This window comes from Parasteatoda tepidariorum, chromosome 2 (assembly GCF_982258835.1).
Source record: "Parasteatoda tepidariorum strain Cologne lab strain chromosome 2, Ptep-v5.0, whole genome shotgun sequence".
Lineage (NCBI taxonomy): Eukaryota > Metazoa > Arthropoda > Arachnida > Araneae > Theridiidae > Parasteatoda > Parasteatoda tepidariorum.
The window spans coordinates 129,708,083-129,722,648 of record NC_141756.1 but is presented as its reverse complement, the minus strand read 5'-3'; the positions used below and the strand labels follow the sequence as shown (position 1 = coordinate 129,722,648).

Sequence of the window (14,566 nt, the reverse complement as noted above, 5' to 3'; positions counted from 1 at the left end):
TTTGTAAAATAAAAATATAATGTAAACAGTAAGCATCAACTTTGACATTCTCATATCATAACTGTATAACAATATAAGGGCAATCTGTTTATTTATTTCTGATTCATTAAAGACAAGATATTGAGTCAAATAAGAGAATCTTAACAAATTTTAAATTTAATAATTTTCTTTAAATAAAGAAAGTAGTTTTAAAGCAATTGGGTTGAAAGGCTGAGGACTTACACTTTTCTAAAAAAAATTAATCGATGTTATGATAATAAAACAAAACTCCTGCGATCAGTTATCTCAGCAAAAGTAAGATTTTTAGTATCAAATAAGAAACAATTATTACCATTCTGCAAGGAACAAATAAAATAAAATAGGTCATACAGTTTTCAGACACACAGACTGCATGACAATCCAAGAATAAATATTTGAACTTTTAAAGCAAATTGCATACAATGAAAGCTATTGTGTAAAAAAAAATTAAAACAAGTTGTTACAAATGAGACTATTATATGATTCCAGCAACTGAAAAATTCTTTTGGAATTTTAAAGACTAATGAAGACTATTAAATAATAACAGAAAAGTTTTCTGTGTCTCTTTTGTCTCATTTTTGAAGTAGAATATAAATTAAAATACACATCTCACTTTTTCTGATCCTGCTTTTCTCTGAATCTTTCTTATTAAAATAGATGAATCGTGTTAAATTACGTTACCTTAAGTTAGTAAATGTGTTTTCGCACTTAGGAAGAAAAAAAGGCCGAATTTTAGATTGATAATAAATGTAATAATTTTCATAGTATTTTTTCCATATCTTATTTAGAAGCCCAAAAATTGAATAAAAAAATTTTTAAAATATATAGACCAATTGTTGAGTTATAGAATCTAATAAGCTGAAGTTGTTATAAAATTATGAATAAAAAGTTACAAGATGGATATGTTATGAAATTAATGAAGCATAGAATGAAAGGATAAATATATATAGCAAAATATATGATAAAATTAATTAGGAAACAATTAAAACGAAGGTGAGTAATTTCAGATATATACAAATAATAGTGATAGAAGCAAGAAAAATGGAAAATATCGGAATTTTCCCTGACGGATTTAAGAAACATTAAAGAAAGTTAAGCAGCCACAACTTTAAGTTTCAATAAATATGATTTGATGTTATAAAAAATAAATTAACTATACGAAAATAGTAGTGAATATGTCATAGATTTGTTTCTTTATGTCATGGCTTCACTAAAAATATTTTTGCTCCTTGTTTTCCTAATAGCACGCATTTCACAGAAAATATTTGAACAAATTTAATGAAAATATTTTCAAATTTTTTTAAAGACTCTCTTATGAAGAAAATACTGTCAATCAAAAGTTGTTCAGTATAAAATATATGCAATTTTTTTAAGATATTGTTAAGCATTTTGAAGAATACATATTTTTTCCAAAATAGAAATAATTGATAAAACCTGGTAAAAATGAAGGAAATGAAAATAATTATTTTTCAAACTGAGTAAATTTTTTTTTAATACTTTTATCTTTAAAAATATGTACACTTAATAATGTGATGATTTATATAGGGAATTATTTTTTTAAACTTTGTTTATTAATTAAGATATTCAAAAGAAATTGATTATTCTGAATAATTGACTATTTTATTACTCCAGATTTTTATTTAATTTACAAGAATAGTTTCTATTTGAAATTTTTTTTAATCGAAATATGTATGTAATTAACTGAAATAATTGTGTGTATGTAAATTTTTCTTCCTCTTTCTTTAAAGAAGGACGAAGTATTTTGTTCTCGTTATTTGAATTTTTCTAGTCTTAAACGAGGATAAAATTTTAACTTAATTCAACAAGCAACTTTTAAAAATATCCATTAGCGCGAAGATTCATTTATGACTTTTGCGAGTGCTGTATTGAGGTGAGCGTAGGGTTGCCTCTGAGTGAGGGTTACTAGATAAGGCGGTGAAACAGTTGACAAATAAAACCGCAGCGAGTGGAGGTGCCCGGGAGTCGACAATGTGTAAAGTCGCGTCCCGTTCCCCTAATTTTCCTCTCTTTTCTACCGTGGTTTTTTAGTTTTGTTTTTCCTATTTATTTTTTTTTTTTTTACTTTTCGTTGGCATTTTTATGTTTTATTTTTGAAATCACTTTTGTTTCTTCTCATTCTTGTCTAACAAGTCTTGAAAATGGGAGCCAGTTTCTGAGCGCTCCGAACACGTGACTGTAACTTCCGATTTGTATATTTTTCCGAATGAAGTTTTTAAGCAAGTACCGTTTCAGGATTGTTAGTGCCGTTACCGTAATAGTGTTACCGTTTCAGGATTGGGATTATTTATTTAATAAGGAGCAAGTTCGTTTTATTTAAAAATTTCTTCTACGAAACTAACGTAAATGGATGATGTTTTCCATATAAATGTAGGCAACAAACTTTCTCGACCTCTTAACCTGCTCTACTTCCGGTTAGAAAGCACACAGCTTCTTACTACAACTCATTCTGCGGGGCGATATTTTCAAACAAATAATTTTGTTTTTGATAAAAAGAAATAAATTGTATAATTTCTGAGCATAAATCAGCAATATTTCATAAGATAATGAATTACACAATTCTGGTGTGTTTGAAGTGAACATTTGCTTTAGTTACTTCGAGATGTATTGTTTAAAAAGGTGACATGGTTGCTAGATTTAGAAAGAACTCACTTTTTGGCAGTTCTGATTTGACCACTCTTTACTTGATTTTGACCACTTTTTACTTTGTAATGGAAGAAATTTACCTTCGCGGAGGACATTTTTAACGGAACTAATACGCATTTGCGTTACATGCAGGAAAAACCACGAGAAACTCCCACGGTTAGCCTTACGGCAAGTGAACTCTAATCCATGATCCGTGTATTACTCAGGATATTCTTACGTCCGCACTGTGATCGGTGAGGAGGATTCATATCGGACAGTTATCGCTGGAATTCGAACTCTGTTGGAAGGCGATCCCCTGAGTCATCACGCCTCAAGTTATTTTATTTTATCGCCGTCGTTGAACAGACCCAAATTTTGGTTTTACTCTGTAGCCTTGTATTTTTGAACCCAATCCAGAAGACAAGGGAACTACTTTATCAAGTATTGTGTAAAATTTTGCCTTTGTGGAGGCCTTTCTGATGGAACTAACCCGCATTTGCGTTGCATGAGGAGGAAAACCACGATTAACCTGACTGAAAGGGGACTTCAACCCATGATTCGTCTGCAACTGAGGATATTAAACGTCAGCACTATAAATATTTTTTGCCACAATATTGTTCTATCCATATGCCAATTCCAAAATTTTTTAATAAAATTTAAAGATGAAAGATAGCAAATATGATACTAACGATAAATAGATCTTAGATAAATAATGTTTATTTCTGTAATAAACAAGTGACCCAAAAACTGCAATTTTGTAATTGAAATGAATGTCTTATTTATTAATATTAAGAAATTATTTATTTCTGGTTCTTTGTAAAGTATGTAAACTAGATACATCATATTACATTAATCAGGGCCGCGCTAAATGCGATAAAATCGTAAATTTGGCGAATAAAATTGTTATATGGCGAAAGTTGGGTGCGAATAATATAAGCCAGAAATATACTACCGTAAAATAATTCTCCCCGATAAAAAAAAATCATTATAAACAAATTGTTAAGATTTGCATTCGGCGAAGACTTTGGAAAATTGGCGAATACTTTTGATATTTGACGATTTTACTGGCGAAAAATTTGAAACTATTACAGCAGGTCCAGATTAATCCAAATTGTTTTATAGAAAATATTCAGTAAAAATTGATTTTAAAAGCAAATTATTTTTCAATAAATTTTAAAAGAACCGTAGTTTTAAAAAACAATTAGCTATTTCAGCAAATACTTAGCTAACTCAAAAAGCTATTAAATTTTTAAAAAATTAAAAAACATATTTCATGATTTTTGAAAAGTAGCCCAATTAATATAGCCCGAAAAATCCCGGATAAGAAAAACGTTAATTTACTATAATCGGGGAAAAGACAAAATCTACCGACAAAAGGCGAAACTGACAAATTTATCGGATGACCACTGACCACTAGATTTATTGGTAACCACTTTTTTCTTTCCACTATTTTTTTATTTATTTATTTTTCTTTGAGTTAAAAGAACCTTAATTACGATTTTGTTTCTAAATTGTTATAAAAAAATATTTTTCTTAGTTTATGAAGTGACATTAAAATTATATGATATTATTATTAAAAAAAAATATATTATATATGTTATTATAGCATCCTTTAAGGAAAAATAGTAAAAAAAAAGGAAAAGGAATATATAATAGGTGTGACTTTAGAATTGTTTTTCTCATAATCAATTTTAAGCTTCTCTATCAAAATGAAATATAATTTATGCTGGAAAATTGAGCCTTTTAATTAAACATAAAAAATATTAAGGTTAGAAGTTCTGCAACTGCTGCTCTCAGTTTTATCTCAGTTCTTCCATAGTTCATTTCTTCTTTTTTTTATCTTCTGCATTTGATTTGCGTTTTTCAATTTCTATTTTTTTTGTAGCTATTTTTATCCTTTCATCATTGCAACTTTTTTTTTGTTTCCTTTTTTCAATTTTATAGTTATATGCTTTTTCTTGGGGGGGAAGGGGATTTAAATTTTGGAGGTTTTATTTACTATTTTTGTCATTCCAGATTCCCGCTTCATATGCGAACCGTCGTTTGAACAGCCCAACCCAATTTTGAGTTTTCGACTGACAATGTTCAATTTCATAGACTTGTAATTTTGAACCCAATTCAGAAGATAAGGAGTTCAAGTATTGGGAGAAAATCGCTTTCATGGCGAACTTTTTGATGGGACAAACCATTATTGCGTTACATGGAAAGGAAACACAAAAACCACCCATGGTTAGCCTGATAGCAAGGGAACTCTAACCATGGATCCATCTACCACTGATGATATTTTACGTCAGCGATGCGGCCGGTGCGAGCTGCGTGCGGATTTTGTATCGGCAGAGATTCGAACCCGATTCACCTCGTTGAAAGTCAAACGCTCTATCCCATGAGCCACCACGGTTCATACCCGTTTCATTTTTTTTTAAATTTATTTTATTTTATAATCGTCGTTGCACAGCCGACCCAATTTTCGGGTTTAAGACTACTATTGTTCAACTCCGTAGCCTTGTAATTTTGAACCCAATCCAGAACACAAGGTAACTCCTGGATCAGTACCCCCCTGGCGTATTGATTTGTTATGAGTACTTTGAGGACTTTGTGTACCCGGCAGATCTGACGTGCATCAGTCATCATTTACTACACGGGGAGCCTTCGGTCGGCGGGGATTGAACCCACGACCTCTGGGATATGGGCGCATTGCCCTACTAACCAAGCTATACTGGCCCCCTCCGGTTTCATTGTAATTTTGTACGGGTGAGCAAAAGACTGCACCTGGCTGATTTTTCAGCAATGAAACAAAATGATACATCAGCCGACTTTTTGATGAATTAACCAAATGAATTAAAGGAAAATAGTGAACGGTAATGAAATGAAAACTGACGTTAATCAAAAAATATTTGTTTATCGGAAAGAAAAATAACAAAAAACTTTTAACACTCACAAACGCCGATTTCAGTTTTCAAATGTGACTCTGAATTTTTTTTTACGAGGAACGATTAGTTGATGTTCAACTAAATATTTTATATGAAAAATAAAACAAATGTTTCTTCATCTCTTCGAATTGTAGGGTTTCCACTCGACTTTCCCTTTGACTGTAAAACTCGCCAATTCAACTTAATCTCGAAAATTCTTCAGTTCATATGTTTATTTTACTTTAAAGAAAATTATAAAGATTTTATAATCAAGATTATTATAAAGATTCGATTATAAATATTCGATAATAAAGATTATTATAATGATTCTTAAATGATGTTAAAATAATTGAATTTTGCATTAACGCTTTTATATAAATAATTTAAAATATACCTTCCTCAAATATTTCGAAGTTTACAAAAGTAAATTACATCCGAAAAAGGTTTTATGGATTAAAAAGTTCAATTGTTTTTAAATCTAACTAATTAATAAAACTACAGTTTTGTATTCTGCATGTAACGTCATTAAATTACCCTTGGGTTAAATCAAATTACACTTTAATATTTGCCGAGTAATAATTGCATTTTTAGGGTAATTATATAACAAAATCGATAACTTCTAACTTGAGAAACATTAACACAAAGATAATTTTTATAACATCGTTAAATTATTATTATTTTTTTGTTGAATCAAATCACATTTTATGATATTTGCAAAGTAATAATGAATTAAATTTTCATGTAAATAGAACTTGTAATTGTTTGCATTTTTTTGAAGAAAAAAATTCGTTCTATTTTCTTATTAGTTTTACAGTCTACTTTAAGTTGTAAACTCAAAATTGACGTCGAATGACGGCTGTAAAATAAAATATAGAATTCCAAAACATATCCTTATTAAACTTAAGTAAATATTCAGGTATACGCCTTATTACACACGTAATTAAAAACCCAAATAAAATAAATCTTTAATTGAAAAATCATTATCAAAGCCAGTAAATAAGATAAAAACGTTACAAATGAGAAAAAAAAAAGATTACTAACTAACTACGAATAAACTGCTAAACTATTGCTACAAAACTACGGATCTTTACTCCTATAGATTATTTTTGCAGAAACTGAAAACATTTTCAGAACACGGGACATCCAAAAGATTTAAGAGAGAAAATGCAAATTAAGTTCTTTGTAAGTTTTCGATTCGCTGAGAGTTTGTGACGCAATATAGCCGTCACTAATTAGAAAATGAGACCACCTCCTTCCCCCCTAACTACTACCTTGTTTACAATCGTAGTTGCAAAGAAGATTAAAATGTTCATTTTGAAATTCGAACTTTAATACATCTCGCAAAATCTAGCTTGAAAGGGAAGATATCTTACACCTCTAAAACAAAATTTTCTTTTAAAATAACATTTCAACTTTTACAAAATTTACAAACTGTTGTTAAGAGCTTTCACTCAGCGCGTGTTTTGCTAAAGTTATTTTAAAATAAAAATGGAGTTTATTAAATGTTTAACTTATTTTTTTTCGTTCTATGAAATTGATTACAACTTTTAAAAACAGACGAGTGTTTTATGTGCATAAAATGTAACATTTTAGACTTATGTTTTAAAAAAATTTATGAAGAAACCTATCTAACAACACTCGCTACTTTTTTAAATGAACTTACAAGTTGTACGCACAACTTTTTTTTTCCAAGTGTTAAAAAAAAAAAAAAAAAAAAAATTCTTTTTTGTTTGTCAAATGTAGCTAAGCGTAGATCGCATTTGTAGTTGTTAGTTGCTTTTCTCCTTTCTTAACATAGTTATATTAAATTTAGTTTTTTCCCCAACAGATTTCAAATCAGAATGGTTACAAAACAAAAAGTCTTGCGAGATAGATTAAATATTTTCAAAGGAAAATTTCTAATGTTAGATATTATTGTATCATCCGACTCAATTTTTGTGTATATTAATACTCAACTCCGTAGCTTTGTAATTTTGCATCCAATCCAGAAGACAAGGGAACTCCTGGATCAAGTATTAGGAAACATTTGCCTTCGTGGAGGACTTTTGATGAAACTAACCCGCATTTGCGTTACATGGAGGGGATCACCACGAGGACCTCCCATGGTTAGCCTGACTAACTCATGATCCGCCTAACCACTGAAGATATTTCACGTTAGCACTGTGGTTGGTGCAAGCCGAATACGGAATTCGTATCTACTAACCATCACTGGGATTCGAACCCAGTTCGCCTCATTGGAAGGCGAACGCTGTAATCCCTGAGCCATCGGATAAATAGGACGATATATTATATAAATATAGAATATTTATTACATCAGGTATTATATTAGAATATTATAATAATTTGACCAAAATATTAGATTCACTGTAGTGTTTTAATAACTACATGTTTTGTAGGAGTTTATAGGCAATACTTTAATATTTAAACATATATGTTATGGGTTTTTATTCAGGAGATTTTATTTATACTTCCTATTTGTATTTATTTTCAACGCATTGCATTACAATGTTAAACCATTGATACAGGAGCGGAAATAAGTGCAAACCGGTTTCAATCATATAAAAACAAAGCTGTAGTATAGTATCATCTGATAGTTAAGATTTTACATAGAATTTTACAGTACGTCGAATAATATGGAGCGGGACTGTATGAGCAGTTAACTGTACACATTGTTTAGCTAAATAAAATTGAAAAATGATATGAAAAGAATGTACGGAGGGCAAAAAAAGTGAACATCCTGAATAACTTTTGATCCAATAATCGAATTTCCGCGTAATATTAGTCACTTATGATTTCTGATATTATTATTAAATATGCAAATTGATTCGCGCAGACGATATTCTTTGTTACGAAACCAGACACAAATAACATACTTTCTCCAAATAAACATGTGATGCGATGGATAAAATTAAAAAAGTTGAACAAAATCGGTCGAATAGTTCCTGGGAAAACTAATTTTAAAAATACGACTTTTTTTAAAAAATTAGTTTTTCAGGATCTACTCGACATCGCTAAAATTTTTGTATTTTGCCATGTAAAATTATATTCTTAAAAATGATGTAAAAGTTGTATACTTAACTCTTCAAAATAGTTTTTAATTATTATGAAATATAATAAAAAAATAATACATTGTTACTAAAATTAAATAAGTCATTCTTAGTTTATTTTTAAACGGCTACTCTCAAGATAGATTATTTCATAAATATTTTTTATAGGCTTTCTTCATGAAAACTGCTATTATAAACAACTTTGGATACAGTATAGCGAGTGAATAAAGTAAATGTGAGGAATGAAAAAAAAAACCAATCACTGGATCAGTGAATAGGTCTATGAACAATGAGTAACCAATAAATAGCAGTGCATTTGCTTATAGGTTGTTTAAGGTATTAAATAGTATTTTTGTGATAAGTCAAATCGGTGAATGAGTTAATAAATATTAAAAAAAAATTTAACTTTTAAATTAAGCCACGGTAGTCAAAATTTTGTCATTATTATAAACTATTTTTAACGAAATTGTGACATTGAATGCAAAGTACCTTTAAATTTAGCGTGTACAATTATAAATGTGATTTAGAACATTTCATGTGCCAGAACAATGTTGAGTATAAAAATGCTATGGAATTTAAACAAATGAAATGAAACTTTATTAAATCGCCGAGTTTACAAAACGGTGTTTTAAAAACACAGCATTTAAAATTAGCAAATGCTAATTAAAAAAAACATTTTGCAATGCGGGTCAAAATGTGATGATTTTTTCTAATTTAAATGAGTTATACTGTAAGAAAATTATTCGAAAAAAAAAATTATTCGATCTAATTTATCGGTCTCTGGAAACTGAGAACACTTTTACGAGTCTGATTAACATTAGAAATTATAATTATTTGTAAAAGTTGTTTTTAAATTAATAAATTAACTTTATGCAATTTTAAAAAAACAATTGAATTGCTTACAATCAAAACTATTGATATAAACATTTACGATTATTAACTTAAACAGTTATAAAATAAAATGATTAGATATATAAACAATTATAAAAATGTATGATAATTGTAACAGACTTACTTGGTACTTCACCAGCTGTGAAACTTACTTAGTACACTATCAATTTTTTTAAAAACGCAAAACAATACCAGCCAATAGAATTTTTTCAAAAAAAACCTAAATTATTTCTGAGATTTAAAACACGTATGAAATTGTTGATCATTATCATATTTTTATGAAATTATCCCGATTATAGTGAGAAATCACTTAATTATCACGTGAAATAACTGAGATTTAATATCTTTAAACTAAAAACTATCGAAGCTTTCAAAAATTACCTCTACTACTTGCGTCTCTCCCTTTGCTTAACGAGAGAGAATATTAATTTGTTCTTCTAGGGTTGCTGTAATCTAAAATCATTTCTGTCAAATTATAGTCATATCGAAGTTTTCGGAGAAAATTCGCCAATTCAAAATTCGCCAATTCAAAAAGTTTGAACTAGATGTTACATAGAATTTTTACATCTACAAATTCTTGAAATATATATTAAAATTAGTTGTGAAATGCTTTATCATTTGAAAAAATACTGACATAAATCAGAACTAGATAGAAAGATTAACAGATGATAGGTCATGATTTTTCATAATACTGTTCTTTATTTCTAAGTTTTAAAACCTTCTTATTGAATGAAATATAATCTGTTCAAATTTCTTTTGACGTTTTTTTAGTCCTAGTTCTTTTAATTTACTCCCAGCTTCATCAAAATTACAAAAACTTGTTCTCGTTAGTCGATTTTTTTTTAATTTTTTTTTATAAATTTTGATATTTTAGAGGGGGTTATATCGGCTAGACAGAGTTATATCGGTTACAGGGCGTTATATCGGCTAAACTTGAGTATGAACCCGAGAGAACTTATTTAAATAAGATTTCCATTTGAAAGACTTAAGATATACAATACATCAATAAAGAGTAGTGGTGGCTCAGGGGATATAGCCCTCACCTCCCAATGAGGTGAACCGGGTTCGAATATCAGTGGTGACTGAAACGAATTCTGCATCCGACTCGTACCGATCACAGTGCTGACGAAAAATATTCTCAGTGGTAGATGAATCATAGGTTAGAGTCCCCTTGCCATCGGGATAACCGTGGGATGTTTCCGTGGTTTTCTTCTCCGTGTAACTAAAAGCGTGTTAGAAATTTCTCCTAATGCTTATTCCAGAAGTTCTTCTATCGTCTGGATTTGGTTCAAACTTACGAGGCTACGGAGTTGAACATTAGTAGTCGTAAACTCAAAAATGGGGTACGCAGTTCAACGACAGTTATAAATAAAATACATCAATGAAGAGACGTTTTGGATCAGGGAATATAGCGCTCGCCTCTCAATGAGGTAACCCGGGTTCCAATCCGCAACCGGCTTGCACCGATCACAATTCTGACGTAAAACATTCTGAGTGTCTAACGGAATATGGCTTAGTATCCCCTCACTGTCGTGTTAACCACTGGAGGTTTTTACTCTGCGCTTAAAGCAGATGCGGGTTTATTCCATCAAACAGTCCTCCACGAAGGTTAGTTTGCCCCAGTGCTTGGTCCCGGAGTTCCCCCGGCTTCTGGGTGGAATTCAAAATTACGAGGCAACTGGTTCGATCGCTCTCCTGACCAAAGTATCAGGATCCTATTTCCAAGATGACGGTTATTCAGAGAAAGTACGCTATTGTGTCTGATTACGTTACTTAAAATTTCGACTACACTGATTAAGTATCATATTTGAGGTCACACCCTAGAACCATTGAGTCCTAGAACGCGAAGTTCTAGTCATTAGATCGAAAGTTATTCAGGTTCTTTTTTTTCGGCTCACTGTACACTATGTAATTAGCATTGTGTGAAAATATATGAATTTAGGTGATTTAGTGCAACATTGATTTCCAAAATATTTAACCATTTCAGGGGGTCGGAAAAAAAGAAATATTACAGTAATATGCACATTTAAGTACCTATATCAATACATCGGATACCTATAAGCACAATACCAGTAGTACCGATGACTTTAGTTAATAAAACTAATGGGCAACTTAAATAGAGACAACTTGAAATACGTAAATTAATTTTTGGTCGCAGTGTTACATTTTTAAAAAATGTGTATTTTGACGACAGGTAAAAAATCTTTTTTGAAGGTACTTTAATGTAAGATAAATGAACACATTAAATAATTTTTAAAATATTTTTCTTCTAATTAAAATACGTTGGAATTAAAAAATTTCTTACAAAAAAAACAACACTTAAAATGCTAAATGATTTCTTTTATAATAACGTGGATATTTCAGTAAGGATCTTAATTTTAACGTAAATTCAATAATGTATAAATGCTTTAATTTGGAAACTTTTTTCAAGATAAGGGAAATTTTCCAAAGAAGCATTGCAAAGCACAACGCGTGAAGATTTCCGAATAAAAGAAAATTATTTTTTTAATATAGGATCCTTTAATAAATCGAAGAAAACATTAAATAAAAAATATAATGTAAAATAAACAAAAGAAAAAAAAAGAAAAAGTTTAAAATTCAACCACTGCCGGGATCTGAACCTCTACTCCCTCGCTACATGCGTAAGTCACTAGCACATGGTCTTAGCCGTTGGACCACGCTTATACGGGAATCGTGCTACTACATAGCTTCAAGTACCCTCTCGCGGCTAGCTAAACAAAAGCTTTAAGGAGCCATAGCGATCCCCCTAATTGATCTATAAATATATGCTTCGGAGGGGTATTTCGGCTTGTAGAAGCCCACCTTCGGTCCGAGTTTCAAAATTATAACTTAATATTAAAGAGAGTTAGTCGGTCTTGAAATTTGAAACTTTTCCCCGCCATTTTATATTATTTTATTTTTTATTCCATTATGCGTTGTTTCGCAAAGAAAGACAATTGATTTTATACATAGAACACCTTTCGTATGCTAAACTGTCGAGAAAATATTGTAAAACGATATTAAAAAAATAATATAATTTAAATAAACTAATTTTCCGGGACTTTTCCAGTTTTTAAGCGTTATTTGAAGATTTCCGAATAAAAGAAAATTATTTTTTTAATATAGGATCCTTTAATATATCGAAGAAAACATTAAATAAATAATATAATGTAAAATAAACAAAAAAAAAAAAAGAAAAAGTTTAAAATTCAACCACTGCCGGGATCCGAACCCCTACCCCCTCGCTACATGCGTAAGTCACTAGCACATGGTTTTAGCCGTTGGACCACGCTTATACGGGAATCGTTCCACTACATAGCTTCAAGTACCCTCTCGCGGCTAGCTAAACAAAAGATTTAAGGAGCCATAGCGATCCCCCTAATTGATCTATAAATATATGCTTCGGAGGGGTGTTTCGGCTTGTAGAGGCCCACCTTCGGTCCGAGTTTCAAAATTATAACTATTTTCTTTTATTCGGAAATCTTCAAATAACGCTTAAAAACTGGAAAAATCCCGAAAATTTAGTTTATTTAAATTATATTACTTTTTTAATCTCGTTTGACAATATTTTCTCGACAGTTTAGCATACGAAAGGTGTTCTATGTATAAAATCAATTGTCTTTCTTTGCGAAACAACGCATAATGGAATAAAAAATAAAATAAAATAAAATGGCGGGAAAAAGTTTCAAATTTCAAGACCGACTAACTCTCTTTAATATTAAGTTATAATTTTGAAAATCGGACCAAAGGTGGGCCTCTACAAGCCGAAATACCCCTCCGAAGCATATATTTATAGATCAATTAGGGGGATCGCTATGGCTCCTTAAATCTTTTGTTTAGCTAGCCTGGAGAGGGTACTTGAAGCTATGTAGTAGCACGATTCCCGTATAAGCGTGGTCCAAAGGCTAAGACCATGTGCTGGTGACTTACGCATGTAGCGAGGGGGTAAGGGTTCGAACCCCGGCTGTGGTGAAATTTTAAACTTTTTTCTTTTTTTTCTTTTGTTTAATTTACATTATATTATTTATTTAATGTTTTCTTCGATATAATAAAGGATCCTATATTAAATAAATAATTTTCTTTTATTCGGAAATCTTCGAATAACGCTTAAAAACTGGAAAAATCCCGGAAAATTAGTTTATTTAAATTATATTATTTTTTATTCTCGTTTTACAATATTTTTTCGACAGTTTAGCATACGAAAGGTGTTCTATGTACAAAATCATTTGTATTTCTTTGCGAAACAATGCATAATGGAACAAAAATTAAAATAAAATAAAATGGTGGGAAAAAGTTTCAAATTTCAAGACCGACTAACTCTCTTTAATATTAAGTTATAATTTTGAAACTCGGACCGAAGGTGGGCCTCTGCAAGCCGAAATACCCCTGAGAAGCATATATTTATAGATCAATTAGGGGGATCGCTATGGCTCCTTAAATCTTTTGTTTAGCTTGCCGCGAGAGGTTACTTGAGGCTATGTAGTAGCACGATTCCCGTGTAAGCGTAGTCCAACGGCTAAGACCACGTGCTAATGACTTACGCATGTAGCTAGGGGGTAAGGGTTCGAACCCCGACTGTGGTCAAATTTTAAACTTTTTTCTTTTTTTTTCTTTTGTTTATTTTACATTATATTATTTATTTAATGTTTTCTTCGATATATTAAAGGATCCTATATTAAATAAATAATTTTCTTTTATTCGGAAATCTTCAAATAACGCTTAAAAACTGGAAAAATCCCGGAAAATTAGTTTATTTAAATTATATTATTTTTTTAATCTCGTTTTACAATATTTTTTCGACAGTTTAGCATACGAAAGGTGTTCTATGTACAAAATAAATTGTCTTTCTTTGCGGAAGAACGCATAATGGAATAAAAAATAAAATAATATAAAATGGCGGGGAAAAGTTTCAAATTTCAAGACCGACTAACTCTCTTTAATATTAAGTTATAATTTTGAAACTCAGACCAAGGGTGGGCCTCTACAAGCCGAAATACCCCTCCGAAGCATATATTTATAGATTAATTAGGGGGATCGCTATGGCTCCTTAAATCTTTT

At 30.5% G+C, this 14,566-nt stretch overlaps 1 long non-coding RNA gene across 1 annotated transcript in view; it reads right to left on the bottom strand.

Annotated features, from left to right (window-relative positions):
• The window catches only part of LOC147816218 (uncharacterized), a 52,679-nt gene extending 42,739 nt beyond the window's left edge, over positions 1 to 9,940 (bottom strand). Inside the window, exon 1 of the long non-coding RNA XR_015431884.1 lies at positions 9,633 to 9,940. This is a non-coding gene — a long non-coding RNA (uncharacterized LOC147816218). The remainder of the gene's footprint in view (positions 1 to 9,632) is intronic.
• Positions 9,941 to 14,566: the final 4,626 nt, after the last annotated feature.